A 12613-nucleotide genomic window follows, 5' to 3' on the forward strand; every position below is an offset into this window, starting at 1 on the left:
GTTTGGAATAAATCGAAAGATGGGCTGGCCTTTCCTGCCTTGCTCTAAAGCAGGGGTCAGCAAACGTTTTCTATAAAGGGCCAGATAGTAAATAGTTCAGACTTTATGTCATATGGTATTCTTCACAACTACTCATCTCTACTATTGTAGTTCAAAAGCAACCATCGACAATACATAAAAAAAATAGGTATGGCTGTGTTCCTGTAAAACTTTATTTGCAAAAGCAAGCAGTGGGCCAGATTTGGCCCATGGGTCATAGTTTGCTGACCCTCTTCTAGAAAATCAACAGTTTTCACTTAATAAATGATTACTTCCTTCCTGGACCATCTGCATAGAGTTGTGCATATGAGAAGCAGCTAGGTCTCAGTTCTGCACATTAACAGTATAATTTGGTGAGCCTGCTCTTGTGGTTTCTGATTTGGGTGTCATATTTGAGATCACTCTTTGTTTTCCCTGCCTGTAATATCTTCATATATGTTGTCTGTCTCTCCGAGGGAGCACTCCCCATGGCCTTACGCTATACTTCAGCATCAGATGCTCTGGACAGTACTACTCTCTAGTCCTCCCGCAGTGTGATTTCTTTTGCAAACCAGGTAGCCTATGTTTTATGTCAGATCTTTCTTTGCAAATATCCCACTTAAATTTAGTGAAAACTGGTCTGGAATCTTACATTTATTTATTTAAGTAGCTATGCAATGGTGAGTTTTACCACTTACTAGTTGTATGATTTGGGCAGATTATGTAATTTTTCTGTGTCTGAGTTTCCGTTTGTAAAATGAGACAAGTAACACTCACTATATAAAGTTTCTGCAATGATGAAATCAGCTAATGCATATAAAGGATCTTGTGGCCAGGCACATAGTGATGATGACAATAATAGCAAACACTTCCATTGCACTCGCCATGTGCTGCATTGATCATGTGCCCTATGCATGTATCGACTTGAATAAGCCTTACAATAATCCTATACAGGGTATTATGACCATCTCAATTTTACAGTTGAGAAACTGAGAGAAAAAGAGGTTACATATCTAGGAAGTGGCATAGCCTGGATTTAAAACCGGGCAGTTTGACTCAAGAGTCCATGCTCTTACTCCTTTATTCTTAGCTTGCCCTAATAAGATTAAAAGAGCCAGGACATGCTCTAATTTACAGGCTATTGTAGTGCTGCACTGTACATCTTTGTTCTTATATCTTTGTCCATATATAAGATTACTTCTTAAGACCCTTGTATATTTTTATTTACAATATGAAATCAAGGGCAAGCGACAGACGTGGAGACGCAGGAGTCATGCTGACGCACGCGCCAGGAATGAATTCCTGCGTGTCACTTGTACTGGCTGGATGGAGTGAGCTCTGAGAATAGGGTCCCATATAGGGAGAGTTCTATAGGAGCTAAGGGAGGCCCCAAGCTGACACAGGAAAGAAGGACCTCAGTCCTATTCTCAAGGACCTGGATTTTTTCAGCAATCTGAATATGCTTCAGAGTGGATCATTCTAGAGTCTCCTGATAAGACCTCAGCCAGCCAACCTGTTGATTTCTTTCTTGTGAGATTTGGAGCAGTGAACCAGCCAAGACCACCTGGAATTCTGATCTACTGAACTATCAAAGGGATACAATAATTAAATAGTAAAGGAATCAGTTTCGTTCAAGATGATGGCGTAGAAGGACATGCGGTCACTCCCTCTTGCGAGAGCACCAGAATCACAACTAACTGCTGAACAGTCATCGACAGAAAGACACTGGAACTCACCAAAAAACATACCCCACATCAAAAGACAAAGGAGAAGCGGCAATGAGACGGTAGGAGGGGTGCAATCGCAATAAAATCAAATCCCATTACCACGGTGTGGGTGACGCAAACTGGAAAACAATTATACCACAGAAGTCCATCCACTGGAGTGATGGTTCTGAGCCCCACGTCAGGCTTCCTAACCTAGGGATCCGGCAATGGGAGGAGGAATTCCCAGAGAATCAGATGTTGAAGGCTAGTGGGATTTGATTGCAGGACTTTGACAGGACTGGGGGAAACAGAGAATCCACTCTTGGAGGGCATACACAAAGTAGTGTGCGCACTGGGACCCAGGGGAAGGAGCAGTGACCCCATAGGAGACTGAACCAGACCTACCTGCTAGTGTTGGAGGGTCTCCTACAGAGTGGGGGAATGGCTGTGGCTCACCGTGAGGACAAGGACACTGGCAGCAGAAGTTCTGGGAAGTGCTCCTTGGCATGAGACCTCCCAGAGTCTGCCATTGGACCCACCAGAGAGCCGGGTAGGCTCCAGTGTTGGGTCGCCTCAGGCCAAACAACCAACAGGGAGGGAACCCAGCTCCACCCATCAGCAGACAAGTGGATTAAAGTTTGACTGAGCTCTGCCCACCAGAGCAACACCCAGCTCTACCCACCACCATTCCCTCCCATCAGGAAGCATGCACAAGCCTCTTAGATAGTCTCATCCACCAGAGGGCAGACAGCAGAAGCAAGAAGAACTACAATCTTGCAGCCTGTGGAACGAAAACCATGTTTACAGAATGATAGACAAAATGAAAAGGCAGAGGACTATGTACCAGAAGAAGGATCAAGATAAAACCCCAGGAAAACAATTAAATGAAGTGGAGATAGGCAACCTTCCAGAAAAAGAATTCACAATAATGATAGGGAAGATGATCCAGGACCTCAGAAAAAGAATGGAGGCAAAGATCGAGAAGATGAAAGAAATGTTTAACAAAGACCTAGAAGAATTAAAGAACAAACACCTAGAAGAATGAAGGAACAAGCAAACAGAGATGAACAATACAATAACTGAAATGAAAAATACTCTAGAAGGAATCAATAGCAGAATAACTGAGGCAGAAGAATGGATAAGTGACCTGGAAGGCAGAATGGTGGAATTCACTGCCATGGAACAGAATAAAGAAAAAAGAATGAAAAGAAATGAAGACAGCCTAACAGCCCTCTGGGACAACATTAAACGCAACAACATTCACATTATGGGGGGTCCCAGAAGGAGAAGAGAGAGAGGGAAAGGACCTGAGAAAATATTTGAAGAGATTAGAGTCAAAAACTTCCCTAACATGGGAAAGGAAATAGCCACCCAAATCCAGGAAGCCCAGAGAATCCTAGGCAGGATAAACCCAAGGAGAAACACCCCGAGACACACAGTAATAAAACTGACAAAAATTAAAGACAAAGAAAAATTATTAAAAGCAGCAAGGGAAAAATGACAAATAACATACAAGGGAACTCCCATAAGGTTAACAGCTGATTTCTCAGCAGAAACACTACAAGCCAGAAGGGAGTGGCATGATATACTTAAAGTGATGAAAGGGAAGAACTTACAACCAAGATTACTCTACCCGGCAAGGATCTCATTCAGATTCAAGGGAGAAATCAAAAGCTTTACAGACAAGCAAAAGCTAAGAGAATTCAGTACCACCAAACCAGCTCTACAGCAAATGCTAGAGGAACTTCTCTAAGTGGGGTGCACAGAGAAGAAAAGGACCTACAAAAACAAACCCCAAACAAGAAAAAAAAATTAAGAAAATGGTAATGGGAACATATATATCAATAATTACCTTAAATGTGAATGGACTAAATGTTCCAACCAAAACACACAGGCTCGCTGAATGGATACAAAAACAAGACCCATATATATGCTGTCAACCAGAGACCCACTTCAGACCTAGGGACACATACAGACTGAAAGTGAGGGGATGGAAAAAGATATTCCATGGAAATGGAAATCAAAAGAAAGCTGGAGTAGCAGTACTCATATCAGATGAAATAGACTTTAAAATAAAGACTGTTACAAGAGACAAGGAAGGACACTACATAATGATCAAGGGATCAATCCAAGAAGAAGATATAACAATTATAAATATATATGCACCCAACATAGGAGCACCTCAATACATAAGGCAAATGCTAACAGCTATAAAAGAGGAAATTGTCAGTAACACAATAATAGTGGGGGACTTTAACACCTCACTTACACCAATGGACAGATCATCCAGACAGAAAATTAGTTAGGAAACACAAGCTTTAAATAACACAATAGACCAAATAGATTTAATTGATATTTATAGGACATTCCATCAAAACCCAGCAGATTACACTTTCTTCTCAAGTGCACATGAAAGGGTAGATCACATCTTGTGTCACAAATCAAGCCTTGGTAAATTTAAGAAAATTGAAATCATATCAAGCATCTTTTCTGACAACAACACTATAAGATTACAAATCAATTACAGGGAAAAAACATAAAAAACACAAACACATGGAGGCTAAACAATACTTTATTAAATAACCAAGAGATCACTGAAGAAATCAAAGAGGAAATTAAAAAATACCTAGAGACAAATGACAATGAAAACATGATGACCCAAAACCTTTGGGATGCAGCAAAAGCAGTTCTAAGAGGGAAGTTTAGAGCAATACAATCCTACCTCAAGAAACAAGAAAAATCTCAAATAAACAATCTAACCTTCCACCTAAAGGAACTAGAGAAAGAAGAAGTTAGTAGAAGGAAACAAAGCCCAAAGTTAGTAGAAGGAAAGAAATCATAAAGATCAGAGCAGAAATAAATGAAATAGAAACAAAGAAAACAATAGCAAAGATCAACAAAACTAAAAGCTGGTTCTTTGAGAAGATAAACAAAATTGATAAACGTTTAGCCAGACTCATCAAGAAAAAGTGGGAGAGGACTCAAATCAACAAAATTAGAAATGAAAAAGGATAAGTTACAAGAGACACCACAGAAATACACAGCATCCTAAGAGACTACTACAAGCAACTCTATGACAATAAAATGGACAACCTGAAGAAATGGACAAATTCTTAGAAAGGTATACCTTCCAAGACTGAAGCAGGAAGAAGTGGAAAATATGAACAGACCAATCATAAGCACTGAAATTGAAACAGTGATTAAAAATCTTTCAACAAACAAAAGTCCAGGACCAGATGGCTTCACAGGTGAATTCTATCAAACATTTAGAGAAGAGCTAACACCCATCCTTCTCAAACTCTTCCAAAAAATTGCAGACGAAGGAACACTTCCAAACTCATTCTATGAGGCCACCATCACCCTGATACCAAAACCAGACAAAGATACTACAAAAAAAGAAAATTACAGGCCAATATCACTGATGAATATAGATGTAAAAATCCTCAACAAAATACTAGCAAACAGAATCCAACAACACATTAAAAGGATCATACACCATGATCAAGTGGGATTTATCCCAGGGATGCAAGGATTCTTCAATATACGCAAATCAATCAATGTGATACACCATATTAACAAATTGAAGAATAAAAACCATACGATCATCTCAATAGATTCAGAAAAAGCTTTTGATAAAATTCAACACCCATTTATGATAAAAACTCTCCAGAAAGTGGGCATAGAGGGAACCTACCTCAACATGATAAAGGCCATCTATGACAAACCCACAGCAAACATCATTCTCAATGGTGAAAAACTGAAAGCATTTCCTCTAAGATCAGGAAAAAGACAAGGACGTCCACTCTTGCCACTATTATTCAACATAGTTTTGGAAGTCCTAGCCATGGCAATCAGAGAAGAAAAAGAAATAAAAGGAATACAAATTGGAAAAGAAGAAGTTAAACTGTCACTGTTTGCAGATGACATGATACTATACAAAGATAATCCTAAAGATGCCACCTGAAAACTACTACGCTAATCAATGAATATGACTAAGTTGCAGGATACAAAATTAATGCACAGAAATCTCTTGCATTCCTATACATTAACAACGAAAGATCAGAAAGAGAAATTAAGGAAACAATCCCATTCACCATTGCAACAAAAAGAATAAAATACCTAGGAATAAACCTACCTAAGGAGGTAAAAGACCTGTACTCACAAAACTATAAGACACTGATGAAAGAAATCAAAGATGACACAAACAGATGGAGAGATATACCATGTTCTTGGATTGGAAGAATCAATATTGTGGAAATGACTATACTACCCAAAACAGTCTACAGATTCAATGCAATCCCTGTCAAATTACCAGTGGCATTTTTTACAGAACTAGAACAAAAAATCTTAAAATTTGTATGGAGACACAAAAGACCCCAAATAGCCAAAGCAATGTTTTTTTTTTTTTAACATCTTTATTGGAGTATAACTTTTTTACAATGGTGTGTTAGTTTCTGCTTTATAACAAAGTGAATCAGCTATACATATACATATATCCCCATATCTCCTCCCTCTTGGTCTCCCTCCCACCCTCCCTATCCCACCCCTCTAGGTGGTCACAAAGCACCGAGCTGGTCTCCCTGTGCTATGTGGCTGCTTCCCACTAGCTATCTATTTTACCCAAAGCAATCTTGAGGGAAAAAAACAGAGCTGGAGGAATCAGACTCCCTGACTTCAGACTATACTACAAAGCTACAGTAATCAAGACAATATGGTACTGCCACAAAAAAAGAAATATAGATCAATGGAACAGGATAGAAAGCCCAGAGATAAACCCACACACCTATGGTCAACTAATCTATGACAAAAGAGGCAAGAGTATACAATGGAGAAAAGACAGCCTCTTCAATAAGTGGTGCTGGGAAAACTGAACAGCTACATGTAAAAGAATGAAATTAGAACACTCCCTAACACCATACACAAAAGTAAACTCAAAATGGATTAAAGACCGAAATGTAAGGCCAGACACTATAAAACTGTTAGATGGAAACATAGGCAGAACACTCTATGACATAAATCACAGCAAGATCCTTTTTGACCCACCTCCTAGAGAAACGGAAATAAAAACAAACAAATGGGACCTAATGAAACTTAAAAGCTTCTGCACAGCAAAGGAAACGATAAACAAGATGAAAAGACAACTCTCAGAATGGTAGAAAATATTTGCAAACGAAGCAACTGACAAAGGAATAATCTCCAAAATATACAAGCTCTTGGTACATTGACAAGATTTGTTGCCTGGAGGACTTTGCTGTAGAATGATTGGGTAGTGAACTAGCCTTATTATTGGGGGATCCTCTATTGTCAGTGTCTGGAGGTCTCTTCTTTGGGACTGTCTACTTCCCCTACAGGAGAATATCTGATTGGGCAAGGGTTGGGGCTAGGTATATGCTTGGTTACTGACATTCTGGGAGCAGGAAAGGGACATGCCTGGAGCTTCCATAGCTCAGAATATAGCTTCTTACATAATATAGCAGTTTTCAACTCTATGACTCATCCTTGCCCTGCATGTGGCTTAGTCTCCAAGTCCAGAGCCTTTCGGGTTGATTTCTCTAGAGTATGAACTTCCATTCTCCTGTGCAGTGGTGAGTAGAGAGGGGAATATTTATCTGGTTGCTTAGAGTTAGATGGGGACCTAGGACTAGAGGTCCAACCATTTTCCACACATATAGTCACCAATCCCACTAATTTTAGAGTCACATCTTCAGTACTACCTTTTGTGGTACTTGCTGCCTCCACACTGAGACTTTCAGTTTCTAGCTCATTCACTGGAATTCCCCTCTGAGATGCTTAGATTTCACCTTCCTCTGTTCTATTAAGTTAGTTATCACTTCATTTACTTTCCATCTTCCATAGTTTGTTGAATATTCTTTGTTTCTGTTTCCTTTCCAATGTTGTTGGGGGTAGTGCCTTTTTATTGTATATTCCTTTACTGTTATTTTATTGGTGCTTGAGAGGAAGAACAGACGTGATCACTCTGCCAAGTCTTTCTTCCTTTATCTAGTTAACTTGATTTTGAATCCCAGGAATTATGGTAGTGAGCATTCCCAATAATTGGTTGTAGGAATAAAAACGCCAGAGAAAGGTTTTGAGTCACTTTTTAGTGAAAGAAACCCTGTGCAAACAGGCTCAAGCAAAAGGAGAACTAATTGGCTCATGCAAGTTGGGAGGTTCAGAGGATTGAATGAACAACTTTGGTCTAAAAGAGAAATTCAGAGAAATAATCTATTATGTAGGAGGAACACAAGCTATCTATGTTAATTAGTGTAAGTAAAATAAATTAAATTAATAAATTCAGGACAAAGTGAACGTGTCAGCTAGAAGTTTTGGAAGGATACAAAACGAGAAGAGAAATGGGTAGGAAATGCAGAATAAATGGGTAGGAATGCAGAAGAAATGGGTAGGAAATGCAGAAATGGGTAGGAAATGCATATCAATTTGGCTTTATGGGTTTTTAAAAAGTGATTTTGTAACCATCTAAATAAAGTTTCTTTTGATGATATGCTTATAGTGGGGAGATTAAAATTATCTCTAATAATGAAATGTATAATAATCTTTAAAGATTAAAACTCCTTAAAAGAGTTTGTGAATCATAACAGTACTTAATTTTATTTTAACCCTTGTGGTTAGGGCTCCATGCTTCCACTGCAGGAGGCACACGTTCGATCCCTGGTTGCGGAACTAAGGTCCCACATGTCGCACAGCGTGGCCAAAAAAAGAGAAAAAAAAAGCCTTTAAAATGTTTTCCAAATTTCCTTCCAGCTTTGTCTATACGTGCATATATTTCATATAACTGTGATCACAGAATATACACTATACATGTAGTTCATCTAATGAGGATTCTCAACCAGTGGTGATTCCTCCTGCCCCCGCCCCGCCCCCCCCCGGACAGTTGGAAATGTCTGGAGACATTTTTGATTGTCCCTACTAGGGGCAGGAGTGCACTACTGGCATCTTGTGGGTAGAAGCCAAGAATGCTGCTAAACATACTACAATGTATAGCCCCCTCTCAAAAAGAGAATTATCCAATCCAAAATGTCAACAGTGCCAAGATTAAGAAACCCTCGTAGACACACATTTGTATTATGCATTTTAAAACTTTGTTAAATAATACATCCTTTTTTGTAACAAGATTCTTATAATTATCCCTTACTTTATCTATTTGACAATCATAATTTATCTAATAATTTCCCCTCTCTCAGATATAGATAATGTTATGAACATCTTCATACATACAGCTTCTAAATTAGTTTGGATTAAACTTAAATTCTCATGAGTAAAATTACTTTGATAAATGGTATTATCATTTTATGGCTCAAACTTGGTATAGGGACCTTATAAACATTAACTTTGACAAAACACGTTCATTATTAACTGCTTATTAAAGAGAAATAAAGTTTGCCTTTAATTACTGTTTCTAATGCTATAACTTTGTAAGTGGGAAGTAGTGGTGCTGGGGGAGGATTATGTCTGACAGTTTTAGCTTTTTGAATAGGCGATGTGATTTCAGGAGCAGAGGGTATCTCTTTATCCATTTTTATGTTCCCCACTATTTTTTGAAATCTCACTTAAGTCTGTGTGTGTGTGGGGGAAGGTAATCATGTGCCTTAGCCTCCTTTAAAACATAAATACTGGGAATTCCCTGGCGGTCAAGTGGTTAAGACTCCGCGCTTCCACTGCAGGGGGCGTGGGTTCGATCCCTGGTTGGGGAACTAAGATCCTCGCAGAGGGAAAAACAAAAAACAAAACTATATATATACACACACACACACACACACACACACACACACACACACTGACATGGACTCAGAGAGAGTTGCAACAGTGTCTTACTCATCTTTAGTGCTCACTGCAGCATCAGGTTGAAAATGTACATTATAAACCTTTGTTGAATGGACAGAGAGGGGTAGGAGTAGTAACACACGAAGTGACTGACTTTATTGGGGCAGATGATAGCATAGAAAGCTTTGTGTTCCCATAAAACCATTAGCATTCATGTTGTGATTCGTTCTTATAGTTATCATTATACTTAATGACTTAAGAATTGTTGTTCTTGCTATCATACTCCGCTAGAAATATCTCCTAAGGGTGGTGGTAGAAGCCACGATACTAAAGGTCTGGGAACAAACACATGGCTCTTTCTCTCAGCCAGGATGAAAAAGCACTCTCTAGGAAGATAACATTGGTTCTTGTTTAATTTAACAGGGACACAAGGCATTAAAAATTAATGGATTGATGAATTTTTAATAACTAGGGAATACATATACATGGCACAAAAGATGCAAAGTATAAAAGAATATATCAAGTTTTTTTCAAACTGGGATTTCCAGCAATCTAGTTTCCATCTCTGGAGGGACTAACATGGATATGCTAGGTATAGGCTAGAAACTGCCATAAACAACAGGTCCCCAAATAAGGCACACAAGCAAAATAGAAGTTCATCTCTCTCATGTAACAGTCTGGAAGTACATGGGGATGGCGCTGCTCCATAAAAATCATCCCAGGATCTGGTGCCTTCAATCTTGCTGTTCTGCTTTCCCTTTTAGTGTTGCACATGGTGGAAGCTAACTCAGTGCCACATCTGTACTCCAGGATCAGGAAGAGAAGGAAAGGTCATGGAAGTCAAACAATTTCTTTTTAAGCAAATGGTGCAGAAGTTGCACCATTTCTACTTATATTCCATTGGCAAGAACTTTTTCATATGGCCATGCCAACTGAAAGGGAGGCTGGGGAATGAAGTTTTTAGCTGGGTGGCCGTATGCTTAGCTGAAAATGCAGAAGAGAGCTGAATTTGTAGCTATGGGTGTCTATAAATAAGAATTCTTTCACAATGTGGCAATGGTGTCAACTGGATTATGAATCATTGAATCTGTCCCAGTAGTGAACTGTGAAGTTTGGCATGTCACAACTATATCTCTCAAAAATACCAGGAGATAAAGTAAACAGCAATCAACAGAGACTTGATGATTCAATACAGTTCATTTCTAGATAGTCTTCTTTAACTCATTCTTCTCTTTCTTATATTTGAATCTCTAAGACTGGGGCATGATAGTCTAGAGGTCACTGGCAATCCAATCTTCCTTCTCCGCTACAACACCTGGCAGAGTTAATCTTTTAAAGTTGTGAAGTAGGTGAAATTTATCTCTGGTGATCTTAGCTTCCCTTGCCCTCCTTCCCTTGGCATACAATACCCAAGGTGCCATGACCATTCAGAACCCAACACCATAGTACATACAAGACTGCTCTCCATGTAAGGCTGTGGTTACAAAATTCTCTTCTTTGCTCACCTGACAATTACCCCCTTAGTATTCCACCTCCAGCTGGTTGATAGGATTGAGAAATGGGGGGTATAAAAGGGGTTTAAGGAGTGGTCGAAATGTTACCACTTGTGAAAAGAACTCAGTTTGATTAGGTAGAACTGTTGCCTTACCTAGTTTAAAATGACTTGAGTTTGTCATACTGTTTCCAGGACAAAACCAAAAAAAAAAAAAAAAACCCCCAAAAACCAAAACCAAAAAAACCCCACAACCCTCCCAAACATATATTTATACACAAACACACATCTATCTATCTATCTATCTATCTATCTATCTATTAAGATGTCTGATTGTAGAGGTACACATTGGTATTTATGCAGAAACATTTCCAAATACCATTTTTGTAAATTTTCACTTCTTTTCACTTTGCTATTCAAAAGCATTGCACTATGGAAACAATCAAGCAGATTGACTTTCTTCTCCCTTCCTATGGTCATTTTGGTGTCATTGGCAGAACAGCTGAAGCCATCTTAAGATTTGCTTTCAGAATGAGATAACATACTGTATTAGTACTTTCTTTTCTCACTGTACATCTTTATTACAAGATGTAAATCAACTATACTTCAATAAAAAAAAGAAAAAAATTTTATTACAAGAGTTGATTCGGTGATATGTAAGTTGATTATTCCTATTTTTAGTTCTCTTAATTTGTTGAGAGAATACTTAATACTTAAAAAAAAATCTGTGACTAATAAAAGATTCCAAAAAGAGCATATATACTGGCCAATACTTGACCAAGACTCAATAATGGACATATTTATTCAAACATTTATTCAAATGCTTCCCACATCACGGCACAGGTAGAAAATATTAATATTTGTATTGCACATTGATGTAAGCTGGAGCCATCTGGTCTGGAGGCTCTGCCTGCACCTGGCCTAACCTAACTGCCCGAAGTGTTGAAGGGAATCATTATCTCAGCATACTCCATTCATTGGGCAACCTGGTTGGAGAGGGCTTATAAAATGCTATTCAAAATGTGGTCTTCACATCAGCAGCATCAGCATCACCGGGGAGCTTGTTAGAAATGCAGAATCACAGGCTCTATTCCAATTTACTGAATCACAATCTGCATTATCATAAGATTCCCAGGTGATTTATGTGCACATTAAAGTTTGAGAGTACGGATCTAGAAAATAGTGGGTAATAATACTAGATAGATGGGAGGCAAAATAGCCAATCATTAAAATGTTTTTTCCCTTGCAAGAAGTTGTGCTAAAATGGCCTGCCTGGGATCTGAGATTTGATCATATAACTTTTCTGTCATCATGGAGCTTTATATATATATAAATTATATACACATATAGTACATATATGTATAATTTCAGTATTCTATAAATATGCAGCACAAAATGCGTGGTCTACTTAAACCAAACGTTTACTTTTTTTTAGGTGAGTATGGAACATAAACAGGCTCGCACCTAACAGCCATTTCATCCTCCTTCAAGCTTCAAGTATGCTTCCTGTAGGGCAGAGGACTGGAAGCCAAAAATTACATTCTCCAGACTCTGTTGCAGCTAGTCATATGGAAGTATGTAGGTTTCAACAAACAAACACTTTCGTGTAAGATCT

This window comes from Hyperoodon ampullatus (assembly GCF_949752795.1).
Source record: "Hyperoodon ampullatus genome assembly, chromosome: 15".
Taxonomy (NCBI): domain Eukaryota; kingdom Metazoa; phylum Chordata; class Mammalia; order Artiodactyla; family Ziphiidae; genus Hyperoodon; species Hyperoodon ampullatus.